The sequence below is a fragment of the Stenella coeruleoalba genome, assembly GCF_951394435.1.
Source record: "Stenella coeruleoalba genome assembly, chromosome: 4".
In the NCBI taxonomy this organism is placed as follows: Eukaryota; Metazoa; Chordata; class Mammalia; order Artiodactyla; family Delphinidae; genus Stenella; species Stenella coeruleoalba.
In genome coordinates this window covers 64,428,446-64,442,255 of record NC_137149.1, presented here as the reverse complement: position 1 = coordinate 64,442,255, position 13,810 = coordinate 64,428,446, and the positions used below count along the sequence as shown (strand labels likewise).

Below are 13,810 nucleotides of genomic sequence, written 5' to 3'. Positions count from 1 at the left end.
TGTGTTAATATTCAGAATATTACCATCAGTGTGGGCTACCTAACATTTGCTGGTCTTCTGAATATTATGTCATCTGAGATCTCAGTGGGATAGGATCTAAGTTTCTGGGACTTCACTTGGTAGGATTTGGGGCAAAGGAATGAGGGGAAAAGGGCCTTGGTTTGATAATGGAAGCTGTTGTACTATTATGTTTCAAAGCAGTTTTTAAAAACTCTGACTCCCCAGCGTATTACATTGCATTGAATATATTACCTCTTACTGAGCCCACACCCGCAATAGGCTAAATGAACCGCCAGAGAACTGTGGTTGACAAACTTCCCCAATGAGTAGAATTACTGGGACACTGTTTAAGATGAGAGATTTCCAGACCCTTCCTTTAGTGGTGCTGATGCAGAAAGTCCAAGGCAAGGTCAGGAATCTGATTTTTTTTTAAGAAAATATTTAGTTTTTGGTATTTTTTGGCTGCGTTGGGTCTTAGTTGCAGCACACGGGATCTTTCGTTCCGGTGCGCGGGCTTCTATCTCTAGTTGCGGTGTGCGGGCTCCAGAGCGCACAGGCTCAGTAGTTTCGGCACACGGGCTCAGTAAGTACAGCGCGCAGGCTTAGTTGCCCCGCAGCATGTGGGATCTTAGTTCTCTGACCAGGGATCAAATCCATGTCCCCTGCATTGGAAGGGGGATTCTTAACCACTGGACCAGCAGGGAAGTCCCAGCCATCTGATTTTTAACAAGCTCTCCAGGTGATTGGACCAGCTTGAGAAACACTGCTTCAGTGCAGTGGTCCCCAACCTTTCAGAAGAGAGTCGCCATGAGGGGTGCCACGGGGACGAGAAGTACTCCTGCTCCAAGGCCAGGGCAGAAGATCTAGATGAACACCTGGCTTGGAGCATGCCCTCTATCAATATTTGTTGACTACTGGAAATAAGGTTACTTTGAGGAAATGAGCACCTTCTCTCTCAACCTTGAGTGGATAGGGAGAAGCAAGTCATTTTGGAAGACTACTGGAAGTCCAATGACTTTGGAAGTTCCAGTGGGCACTGTCAACTTTTATCTGTCCAGTTTTTTCTAGGCTTACCAGCAGGCCCACCTCTTCTTTCGAAAGTCACATCGTTTTTTTCTTCATTCACTTTGATTTTACAGTCTTGGAGCCAGGCAGACCAGTGGTCTATTTCTGTTGCTTTTGTGTATCTTTACATCTAGTGGCTCTTAAAGATTATCTCTCAGGGGGCTTGTTCCCTGAATTGTAATCTGACTGTACAGATTGTAAAACGTGCAACTGATTTAGTAATAGCTTTTAAAATGAGTAAATATACACATTGGTTATTTGAGAGATGTTAAAATATAAAATTTGGTGTATTGTTTCGAGTTGTTGAGCAGACCATACATTGTGGACCTCTAATTACTATTACTAACAGAGATTTCTCGTCTCCTAGTGGAAGGATCTGTTATTTTAAGATAATGGAATAATGCCAGAAAGACCAAAGTTTAAGTCTCAGTCTACTTCTTAGAAGCCTTTTTTTTTTTTTTTTCTTTTTAACGAGACACTCTGAGCCTCAGTTTCCTTCACTAAAAGCAGGCTTACCACTTCCCACCTTGCTTGGTTGTTGGAGAATTAAAACCAGACACATGGTCTGTTTTTCTCTTGCGGTACGCGGGCCTCTCACTGTTGTGGCCTCTCCCGTTGCGGAGCACAGGCTCTGGACGCACAGGCTCAGTGGCCATGGCTCACGGGCCCAGCCGCTCCGCGGCATGTGGGATCTTCCCGGACCGGGGCACGAACCCGTGTCCCCTGCATCGGCAGGCGGACTCTCAACCGCTGCGCCACCAGGGAAGCCCCATGCCCTTGTATTTTAAAGGCTGACCTTAGTGAGTGCTTCAAGGATTTTCGGGGTTTTCTGCAATTTTCATGGAGTGGATTCAGATTCTGCAGGTGATGTTGGTGAAACCTTTGTCAGTGACCCTGGCCATGTTAGGAAACGCCTGACAATTGTGAAAATTCTGAGTGTTTTGGCTGTGTTTTGACAACAGCATTTCAGCTGACTGGTCTGGTTTTTCACTGTTTTGCTTCTATGAGGGTCGGGGCAGAAAATGAGAACAGGTTAATGCTCGAAAGTGAGTGCCCGGCTAGGGGTGAATGATTCACAGACCTACTTGCTAATCCATCTAACATCTATCATAAGTAGTTAGACCAAAAAAACAAAAAAAACATTTAAAACTGTGTGAAATATATAGATTTAAAGGAACACCGAGTTATCTGTTTCATTTGTGCTTGACAGTCAGGGCTGGGGCATGTTTTGTGCTGCCAGCAGGAATGAGGAATTGAGAAATAAGGAACAAGTGTTCTTTCTACCCTGTAATAAAGGGCCTGACTTAGCAAAACAACAAAAAACCCTGCTTTTGTGCCACTGAGAGTTTTCCTGAGTTGAGTGGGACCTGAAGGATGGTGGAGGGGATATTTCATGAAAGTAAAAAGAACTTAGCTGAATTAAGATTTTCTCTGCCCTGTGTTGGTCCCTCACATAAGCAAAGTTAGAACTGTATTTTATATTTAAACAACACTGAGTCTTTCTGGGCCCTCTTGATTTATTAAAAAAAAAATTTAGACACTATCCTGCCCTTGGGGTCTTCAATATTCAATAATATTACCTTTAGAAATACCTGTTTTGAGCATTAAAGGAAGCAACCATTTAGAAAGAGTAGATGCAAAATGCTGGTGAGGGAGCTTTGAGGATTTCGAGGCAGTATAACTTACACTCCATGTGCTTCTAATCTAGTTAGGAAGATAAGATCTAAACAGGTTAAAAGTTAAATAAGAATAATAAAATGAAGAAATAACTTAAAGCTGTAGAGATAACATGTCACTGGGCCGGCATATGATGAATTGCCAAATAGAGTTACACAGCAATAAGGCTTTCACAATTCAGAGGTGGGAGAAGACCTGGTGTGTGTCTGCTGGTGGAGTGCTAGCCACCTCCGGGGTTTCTGTTGTGAAATTCAAGACTCATTCATTCAACAAGTATTTATTTGTGTCAGGTGCTGTGCTACATGCTGGGCATACAGAGGTGAGCAGACAAGGAGATTGCAGTTTGGTGGGGACAGCTAGACAGTGAACAAATAAACTCACAAGTAGTTCATCACAGGTCATGATGAGTTGTACAAGGAAAAGCTTACACCAAGATGACAAAGGGGGGAAACAATCTAATTTGGGCTGCTGTAGGGGAAGGCTACCCTGAGGAAGTAACATTTGAACGGAGAGCTGAAGAAAAGAGTTCACCCCGAGTATTTGGTGAAGTAAGAACGCCGCTGGACCCAATTAAGTAGCATCTTTTATTTCCACAGATAATTCGTTTAGAGGATAGAAATAAAAGCCAAAACACAATTTATAATTGTTTCGTGTTGTGGACATTAGGTAAAAGTCTATTTGTAATGAGCATATGCTTCCATGAACACACACACACACACACACACACACACACACACACACACACACACACACACACACACACACACACACACACACACACCCTTCTTACACATTGTCCTGCTCATACCCCACCCACGGCTCTCTCACCCCACTTGACAGAGTAATGTTGTAAACGACTGTGGAAAAGGTCATTCCAGATTCCTAGCAGGTCTGCCTCAACGTTTCCTAGAAGCTCTCGTGCAGGTGAAAGTTTTGATTGCCAAAAGCTTTGTATACCCTCTCCCCGAACGTGGCCATGACTTCCCAGGAAGTCCACTGTGCTTGGGTTAACTGTCCCTATGCCTTCATTTAGCTGGCATCAGCGCTGGTCCAAATCAGTCTTCATGGATGACAACACAAGTTTGCCCCCACCATTCACCTTGCCGGATCCTATTTCCTGGAGCCACATCAGAAAAATAGTGGAGGCAGTAATTGCTTTTCAGATGACAGAGACATCATTGACTGGAGAGGCAGGATAATGTGGTGGCCGCTAGCACAGTCTGCAAAATTAGACTGCCTGGGTTGGAATCCCAGCCTGCCTGTGTGACTGTGGACAGCTTTCTTCTCCGCGTTAATGTCAACCTGAGACATCCTCACCTGCAACCTATTGGGTCAGATGCGTTTTGGAATCCAGAATATTTCAGATTTTAGATAGTATGTTGCAAATACTCTATATTGCTTAACACCACTAGCTGGGTCTGGGGCAGTATTCCATAATCAAACACATCACTATTTCTTCAGCAAAGCATATGGATACTCATATACTGGAAGAAAGGAAATCTGCAGAGTCTTGTTAGAGACTAGAGAGTCTAGGTTTGTCTGCTAAATGACTTCTAAAAATACTTGGTTTTTCAGAGTTTAGTGAAACTAAACTCTGAGATGGATGTCTTAGGAGGATCAATGAGAAGATATATGTAAGTGCTAAGGACAGAAGACACCATGCCAGGGTGAGCTGTTAGTGTGAAGTATCTGTTATTATAAAGCCACTGTAGACTGAGAAGAAGCTGAATCTAAAATGTCATTTCCTTCTGTTCTCCGTCTCAACAAATAGGCCTTGACTGTGTGCCAGGCACACTGCTTGGCGCTGTAGGAAAACAAATATGGACCAGACAGGGTTCCTGCGTTGCATTACAGTCACAGCACCCATGGTCGGGGACGCCGCTAGCATTTTTTTTTTTTTTTTTTTTTTTGCTTTGCATATCCCACTCTTTCTTAGGTATTTTCCATGCTGGGCTATTTGAATTATGTAAGGATCAAATCAGCCCCCAGATAGACCATTGTGTCTGGTATGTTGTCATACATACAGAGGGCAGGAAATGAAGACACATGATGCAAGTGACTGGAAACGGTTCTCAGGTAGGAAGTTATAGTTGGGACAGTAATGAGAGGAAGGAAGCCAGTTCAGTTGAATGAGCACTTAGAGTAGAAGTGAGGACACTTGTTCCTCGGGCACCCTTCTTTGTGGCAGGCAACCTTGCTGGCTCGTGGGACTGTAGGAATGAGAAAGGCGAGCACTCTGCGCCCTGGAAGTGCTGTGGTGTCTGCTGATGTTCACTCTTTCTGTGTGAGCCTGGAGAAACCAGTTGCCCTCTCTGAGCCTGTGTACTTATCTTCAGAACAAAAGGGCTGGAGCCGGTTATAACTAAGGCCTCATCTTACCTTCAAAAGTCTGTGATCCTAAAGAATTACTTAACAGCTTGTTGCTCAACCCCTGTCCATCACTCTGGGATTCAAGTAAAGGATATGGGCTTTTGCTGCAGTAAGAGAGACTTGAGGTAGACCTAAGGAAGGACTTGTTGGTGATAGAGTGTTGGAATGTATTTCATTAGGGTTTATTATCTCCCCAAGCCGGGATATCTCATTTTTCAAATAATGAGGACTGACAAGTGTCAGGCTCTGTTTTAGGAGAGAAAAGCCCCTTCTCTCGTGGAGTTCACATTTCAGTGGGGCAGAGAGATAATAAAGAGTGATAATAATGAATACACGATGTAATTTCAGATAATAATAATTGCATAGACGAAAACTAAAGACGGGAAAGAGGAGAGAGAGTGCAAGCAGGGTTGGTGATTGGAGGGCTGTTTTCATAGAACGGTCTGGGAAGACTTCTTGCAGAAGGTGAGTCCAGTCACGGAGAGAGCCAGGCGGGGAAGGTTGGGAAGGGCAATTCCAGGTGGGGACAACCGTGAGTTCTGAGGCAGGGAGCTGAGAAAGCTGGCATGTTGGAGGAACAGCCGGAAGGGAGTGAGGGAGTGGGAGAGAGGCAGGGATGGAAGTAGAGAGCCACGCAGGCTCCTGGAGGGAGCCCTGGGAAGGACTTTGGATTTTATTCCAACTGTGAGGAGAAGCCATTGGAGGGTTTTGAGAAGGGAAGTGACATGATTTGATTTGAAAAGAAAGCTTGCTCTACTAGGATATGGATCTAGCAGTCATTTATCAGGAGTGCCTGTGACCCTCGTGTAGGTTAATTTAGTCCAGCCTGATATGACTGGATCTGGACTAAGTGCATTTTTAACATCTCAACCGTTGAAATACAGCATCTATTTCCATCTATATCTTTGTCTTTTCTCTATGTATTTGTTTGACAAAAGGGCTTGTATGAAGATGGATTGCTTTCTAAAGAGAAAATATTGTCATCTTTTGAGTTACTGCTTGTGCCGTCTTTTATCTTTTTATAGTGCAACTTTTGAAAAGCTATGCTATTTGCTCCTTCCTCCCTTCCTTCTTTCCTTTTTTTAAACAAATACTTAATGTTTCATAAGACACCTAGATTCCCCGCATGCGAGTGTTTGGGTAGTATTTGCTGGGTGTTGTTGTCTTCCTTTTTTGTGCAAACATACCTTGGAATATTGAATAGTATTCACAGGTGGTAGAATTGAAACTTTCAGTTCTATTTTCTTTGCACACACCTCGTTTGAGACAGATGTTTGCTTCTGATACGCTGATAACAATATTGCGAAAGTGAAATTTAAATTGCCTTAAAATGTCTCTTGAACATGTCAGCCTCAAATCATGTGTATTTTGTGGCAACCCTATTTTCTTAGTTATTAAAGCAGCTATGATACAAGCCCAGAATGCCCCGTGTACCTCTTGTGTGCAAGTGGCCAGCACACGCACTCTCAGTCACCTTGAGGAATATTTAAGGACAGGCTGGGCTTGCTACCCGAATAGCTTACTAACTGCCCACTTTTGTGCTCAGGAAATATATATCAAAGCCACAAGAGGGCAGCTTGTCCAGTGAGTCGAGGGGTAAAAAGTGCTTTGGACACAGGATAATGAGGGTGAGAACTTCTGAATTTTTAAAAATGTTTCTTGCATAAGGAAGCTTTTTTATATTCTTAGCCAGCTTCATCCATTTCAAGAGACAGTGTTTTGGGAAATTAAAGGTTTTAGGGCAAGTTCTTTCACTCAAATCTATTTTCACTTTTGTTTGGAATATGAGTACCCATTTCCCCTTGAACTCCCCTTTCCCTCATCTTCCAGCCCTTTTATCCTTGTTCAATCTTTACTGAACTATAATTTACATATAGATAACATTCAAACAATTTTTAGTGCTATGTGGAACACATACAGCCATGGAACCACTGCCCTCATCAAGATATAGAAATTCCCAGCTCTCTAGAAAGTTCTCTGGTGTCTCTTTGCAGTCAGTCTCCCTTTGCAGGTCCGACATCCCTTTGGATCATTAATCTTTGAAATTTTTATAAAGCATTTTACAAAGCATTTTATAAATGTAAAGTAATGATAATGCACAAATATTGGGGCCCTTCCTAAGAAGCTGTGTGAGGGCTCTGGAGAGATTAAGGAAATTAGAGGCAACTTCTTTCCAAGACAATTATATGAGTTCTTACTCTTTGTAGTTGTGGTGGTAGTTTTAAGATTCTGGCTCATTTTCACTGAGAGGGAGGATTATCGTTAACTGCGCAGTTGATAATTATCCATTTGTTCTTTAAAGTTTATTTCTGCTCTAATAATAGCTGATTTAATAATAATGCATTTCTGGCACTTAACTAACTTACTGGTATTAATGAGCTCAAGGAATCTTCTCTGTGAAGGAAGTACCATTATTATCCATATTTAGATGAGGAAACTGATGTGAAATGTAAGATAAATGAAACTAAAAGCTTAAGAAATACATGTTCTCATTGATCAAAGTAGTACCCTTAAAAAATTAGTGCTTCGGGCTTCCCTGGTGACGCAGCGGTTGAGAGTCCGCCTGCTGATGCAGGGGACACAGGTTCATGCCCTGGTCCAGGAAGATCCCACATGCCGCGGAGCGGCTGGGCCCGTGAGCCATGGCAGCTGAAACTGCGCGTCCGGAGCCTCTGCTCTGCAACGGGAGAGGCCACAACAGTGAGAGGCCCACGTACCACACACACACCATGACAACTTCAGTTCTGCATCCCTGACCTTGCCTGCCAGGCATCCCTCTGTCTGTTTCCCTGGTCCCCACCTTCATCTTCTCCAGATGGGTCACCCTGCCTTTAGCCCCTCTGCATCGTGGTCAGGAGTCTTTCTAACAGGTAGTTCTGGTAATGCCACCTTCCTGATTTAAATTTTCCAGTGGTTCATTGTGCAATGAAATGTGAGTTCCTTGCCTTTTTCAGCTGCACGTCCTGCTGCCCCCTCCGCTGCCCACCCTCAGTCCAACTACTCGTCATTCTCCAAAGATGCTGCGCTCTCTCATGTCCGCATACCCAGGAACTCACTGTTCCTTCTGGCTGAAAAATGCCCTCTCCTCATTCGTTATCCCTGTCTGCCAAGCAGACTGTTATTCATCCTCCAGAACTTGGCTCACGTCTTCCTTGATTAACCTTGACAGACTTGCAGTCATCCTTCCACTTTCCATTGCCCCTTGTGTCTTAGAGCTGGTGTTCCATTGTTTCATGATGGTCTTGTTTCATGTCTGTGGTCTGCTAATCTGCGGCACCCTGGAGGGCAGCAACTTTGTTGTTTCAACTTGGCGTCTCTCGCCTAGCTCAGTACCTGGACTCCCTATTCCAGACCATTATATACCATGAAGGCAGAGAAGATGCCTCTTTTATTCACCACTGCTATACCCAGTGTCTGGCTTAAGGCCTGACCTGTAGTAGGTATTCAATTAATATTTGTTGAAAGATGAATAGTGGGTGTTTTTAAGCGTCTCATTGCAGTGGTTTAGCCCAGGGATTGCCACTGAAAGATCTCCGGCATAATCAAGCCATGGACATATTCTGTGTGGCTTCCCAGTATTTTTTAAAGATTAAAAATTTAGTACCTCTCCTATTTATCACTGTCTACACCACTCCTGTTATTTTTTGCTCTTAGTCTACTTCCTCATTTGTTCCCTGCCTGGTCCTGAGGCATAAGGTTGGGGGTACAGAGAGGGAGGTAGTATATTAGACCGCTAGGGCTGCCATAACAAAACATCAATACCACAGACTGGGTGGCTTAAACTAGAGAAATTTATTTTCTCACAGTTCTGGAGGCTGGAAGTCCAAGATCAAGGTGTTGGCAGGTTTGCTTTCTTCTGAGGTCTCACTCCTTGGCTTGCAGATGGCCACCTTCTCGCTGAGTCCTCACATGGTCATCCCTTGCTTTATATGTGAATGTATCCTAATCTCCTCTTATAAGGACACCATTCATTTTGGGTTAGGGCCCACCCATATGACCTCATTTAACCTTAGTTACCTTTTCAAAGGCCCTATCTCCAAATACTGTCACATTCTGATGTACTGGGGCGGTGGGGCGGTGTCAGGGCTTCAACATATGAATTTAGGAAGGATACTATTCATCTTATAACAGGCAGGAACATGCGCTCTCAGGTACTGTGGTCTCTGCCTTGTGTCTGACGAGTGTTTTAGAACTCAGGAGGCATGAGAGAGAGCACTTTGCTCACCAAGGCAGAATCTAGATGGACATAGCACTAGATGGACATGCACCTGCTCCAACACCCGATCTCCACTCTGATCACTTTGATCAGGGGATCATATTCATGTTTCCTAAACAACTGACATTTAGGTAAAGTGCCAAGTAGAACTTAGGTGCTTTTCAGTTTGGAAATATACAGCCTTTCATCCTATTCACTCCAAAAGCTGACGTGTGGGCTGCAAACTACCTTTGCCAAGGGTTCGGTGGACAGTCGAGGGAAAAGCCTTATAATGACACGGCACCACCTCCATTTGCTGTAAGCAAACAGCCAGTCCTTTATTACCCTTGAAACCAGCACTCGTGACACAAGTTGGACTCAGAAGCAAGTCAAATGCCAACTTTCTGTGGGTCAAAGTTCCTTCAAGCACTGTGTTAATCAAAAGCTCAACCTTAGTTAATTAGGCCATTGAGTTGGGAAGAACTTTGGAACAAATGATTACCTAGTTCAACTGAGGGAGTTAGCAGAACTCAGTATTTTGTTTCCCAGAGGTAGCTTGCAGACTTGTGGTCTCTCTTGGAGTGGGTGGTAGTGAGACTTCTGTGGGGTTTTATTCATTCTCAGTGAGTTGTAGCATAATAAAGTCTGCTGTACAGAGCCTAGTTAATCAAATGTATTTAATTAAAGATGAAGCGGAACAGGTAGGGAATATTGTTCATATATGGGCAGAAAAGCTAGCTGCAAAGGGCTTCCAAAGGTAAAGAAATATTTAAAACACTAACAGCTCACAGGGCTTCAAACAATTTTGAGTGTTTGGTGATATACCCTGAAAGACCGCAATTTAATGTGCCTCTGCAGAAAAACATTTAAATGAATATAATAATCATAGCTGCCCTCCATTGAATGTTTTCTCTCATATGGGGCCCCAAGGGCTTCATATATGTTGTCTTATTTATTGTCACAATGTCTGTAACACGTGGATAAACAGGCTCATATTAGATGAGAAAAAGGAGGATCAGAGAGGCTGAGTAAAACACCCAAGGTCACCCAGCTAGCAAGCAGTAGAGGTGAGTTTTGAGTACCTGGCCAAACCCGTGAGCTTCTCCTCCCCCTTACACCACCTCTTTATACGTTCCTCTTCTCTCCTTGTTGGACTGAGATTTTTTTCCCTTGAATGTCCTTTAGCTAATATCAACCTGAATAGCCTTGTGGAATTGGCAAAAGGACATGACCTATTTTCTCCATGTATGTGAGCCAGTGCAGATCTCTTGTACTGACCGGTTATGTAGCTTTCCTTGTAATCCATGCATACACAAAGGTGTTTATTAATCATAAAACACCATATTTCTTCTTCTTACCTCTTCCCCTCCAACCACTTAGCCATCATTTACTGCATACTTCTTCTTAGCCATCTCTGGTTCAATAGTGTTATCTTTTCCATTTCAGAGTTCGGGTAAGAGAGGCATCAGGACACCTCGCATTAGGTCACCTAGCAGAGATCAGCCACTCCTGGGCTCAGTGAGGAGGTTTGGTAAGTCATCTCGCTCCATCTTCACTGGGGCTCAAAAGAACATCATTCAGGGGTGGAGAAAAGTAGGTGAACATTACATAGTGACAGCCAAATGTTAATCCTCTCTCATTTTTTAAACCAACACATATCGTTTTTTTCTGGGTATTTGCCTAATTTACTAGGCCAGAGTACCCTGTATGTTTTTTGGTTTTTAAAATTAATTAATTAATTTATTTATTTATTTTGGCTGTGTTGGGTCTTCATTTCTGTGCGAAGACTTTCTCTAGTTGTGGCGAGTGGGGGCCACTCTTCATTGCGGTGCGCGGGCCTCTCACTGTTGCGGCCTCTCTTGTTGCGGAGCACAGGCTCCAGATGCGCAGGCTCAGTAGCTGTGGCTCACGGGCCCAGTTGCTCCGCGGCATGTGGGATCTTCCCAGACCAGGGCTCGAACCCATGTCCCCTGTATTGGCAGGCAGATTCTCAACCACTGCGCCACCAGGGAAGCCCGCCCTGTATGTTTTGTAAGTACCATTGTCCCCAGAAGACTCCCACAGTCAAAAAGAATGACAGAAGCTATATTTGAGTGACTTCGCTTAAAGTCTTTTAATACTGAGTTTTTCCTGTAGTGTACACTGCATTTCATCAACTGTAGAATACACTTCCCCCCCACAGTTTAACATGTCTGAAGTTGGGATACATCTTGTGGAGATTTCGATTTGGTGAAACACAGTATTCCTCTAATAACCCACAAATGACCAGCATTAAGTGTTGTCTGCCTCCTATTTTTCACGAAGTGCAAGTGCCTTTAAAAACTAAAGTTTTTGGTGACTCCATATGATGGTTTTGAGACGAGTAGCCTGTGGACCTCCTAAGCAGGGGTCCTGGCATTCAGAACAACCCATGTGACATCACGGAGCAGCCTCTTAGGCAGCAGGTCCTAGAACAGATACTCTTATCCAAAGCCTGGCTCCCTTCCAGTGCTCTGCATCATGGGATTTACAAGTCAAATACTCTATTTTAGAATATTTCACTACTATGTCCCCAGAGTGATTTGTTAGCGTCCATTTATGTGTGAATGAGTCCAAATTCACATTCATGTTAAATGCATGAGTAAGTAGCATCTTTGTAGAGGTAATCACAGAATGGACAGGATTCTCCAAGTCACATGGGTCTGATTTATACAGGCTTTAAGATTTGCAGAACCTCTGTATTATACGGCCCCATGGGTGATAGTACATTAATCCTTAAATCAGTAGGGGTACAGGTAAATTGGTTAACTACGGTTTTTCCCTGCACCTACTATGTGCCAGGCTCTGTGCCAGGTACTGGGTAATTAAGAGATTAAGACAGAAAGGATTGGTTTTCTGCCTCCAAGAACCTGGTCTAGTAGGCAAGGCAGACATTAAATAATTGAGTTGTGAGTGGGCTGAAGAAGAATTGCAAGGAGTTAAGGGAGTTTAAAACCAGAGGACCTACTCTGAATGTCAGTGGGAGGAGTGACCACTGGTGAAGGTTTCTTGGAATTTAAGTGCTGTTTTAACTGAGACCTGAAGGAGAAGGAAGGAGTGGTTTACTAGGCAGAGGGCAACTGGGGGCGGGTGGTAGTGACTTATCAAATGAGGAACAGCTGGAGGGTTTCAACATGGGCCGGCGAGTGTCAGGTTCAAGGAATAACCATGAACCCAATGGGGAAAGAGGTAGAGGGAAAGTGGCTTCAGATGAACAGACGTCTGTCCTAAAATAAGGATTTAGTCACATTTCTTGAAGAATCTTTAAAAGCCCTTAAGAGATTTTTTGTTTTTGTGGTTCAGACATATATTCTTCCTTCTCTATTAGCATCATTTCCTAGAGCTGGATTGCAAGTCCTGTTTTCCTGCCAATCCTTTGAATTCTCCCCAAATCTATGTTCTTAATTTCCTTCATCTACCGCTTATAGGAAGGTGATCAGCTTCTAGTGAGAGATTGTTTTCATTAATAAATGTGTCCACTTTTCTTTTTCTCTGCTTACTTGACGGCATCAGGGAAGGGTGATCACTGGCATAGTACAATACATAATTCCTCCATCCAAAAGCCAGATTAAAAAAAAAAAAAAAGATGGTTTAAATAGAACAGACAGAGGCCAGCTACTTGACCCTGCTTCCATTTTGGACCATTATGAGATTCTCAGGTTTTGAAACTTCATGCTCTTTGTTCACATTTTCTATCCAGAGTACTGCTAAGCAATTGAGTAACTTAATTGACAGATTCGGAAATTCACACACGTGCATGTACACACATACACATACCATATACAACATGGAACCCAAGTTCCACTGAATTGGCCTTCTCAAGCTTGCTGGTTTCTTAGTCATGAGTGAATTTGATGTCGTCATTTTTGAGAGGTCTGTTGAGTGTAGGCCCACGCTGCTCCCGGGCCCCTTCAACTGTTCTTGTTCTGGGATATCCACTGATGCTTCAGGCTTCAATTGTCTTGAGAACTTTAAAAAAAAATGTCAATGCACAGGCCCTGCTCGCTGAGACACTGATTTAACTGGTCTGAGGAGGGACCCAACTATCAGTATTTTTTGAAAACACCACGATTGAGTCTCATCTATGTCCTGTATGGACAACCACTGTTTTACACTTTTGCTTATTAACCTGGTGAATGGCTGTGTATTGCTTTTTCCGGAGAACATAATTTGCGTTCTGTAGTAGCTGTTTTTGGGTTTGTTTCTCCTGTGGTCTGCGAAGATGGTTTGGGCCTTAAAAACCTTTGGGTCTTAGGAAGACTTTGCCACTGCTTGGTGGAGTCCTGTCTGAGAATGGATCCCCTGTTTACACCACCCCATTACATGTCCTGGGAACCACACCTACACGTCCTCCCTATGACACTGTTCAGAATATACAGTTTAATTACTTAACACCTAAAATTTTATAGATTACAGGTGTATCTATAAAATAGATACACCTGTAATAGAACTCCCGTTCTGTGTTACTGGTACAGCTTAAAGATC

General features: G+C 43.4%; 1 protein-coding gene across 13 annotated transcripts in view; it reads left to right on the top strand.

Annotated features, from left to right (window-relative positions):
- RBM47 (RNA binding motif protein 47) overlaps positions 1 to 13,810 on the top strand; it is a 237,747-nt gene that overhangs the window by 134,420 nt on the left and 89,517 nt on the right. For 11 of the 13 annotated variants that reach the window (XM_079919112.1, XM_079919113.1, XM_079919114.1 and 8 more), the window contains one exon: positions 10,754 to 10,838. The exons of the other annotated variants lie outside the window; for them this stretch is intronic. The gene's annotated coding sequence lies outside the window, so the exon portion shown is untranslated. The remainder of the gene's footprint in view (positions 1 to 10,753; positions 10,839 to 13,810) is intronic. 13 annotated transcript variants of the gene reach the window in all.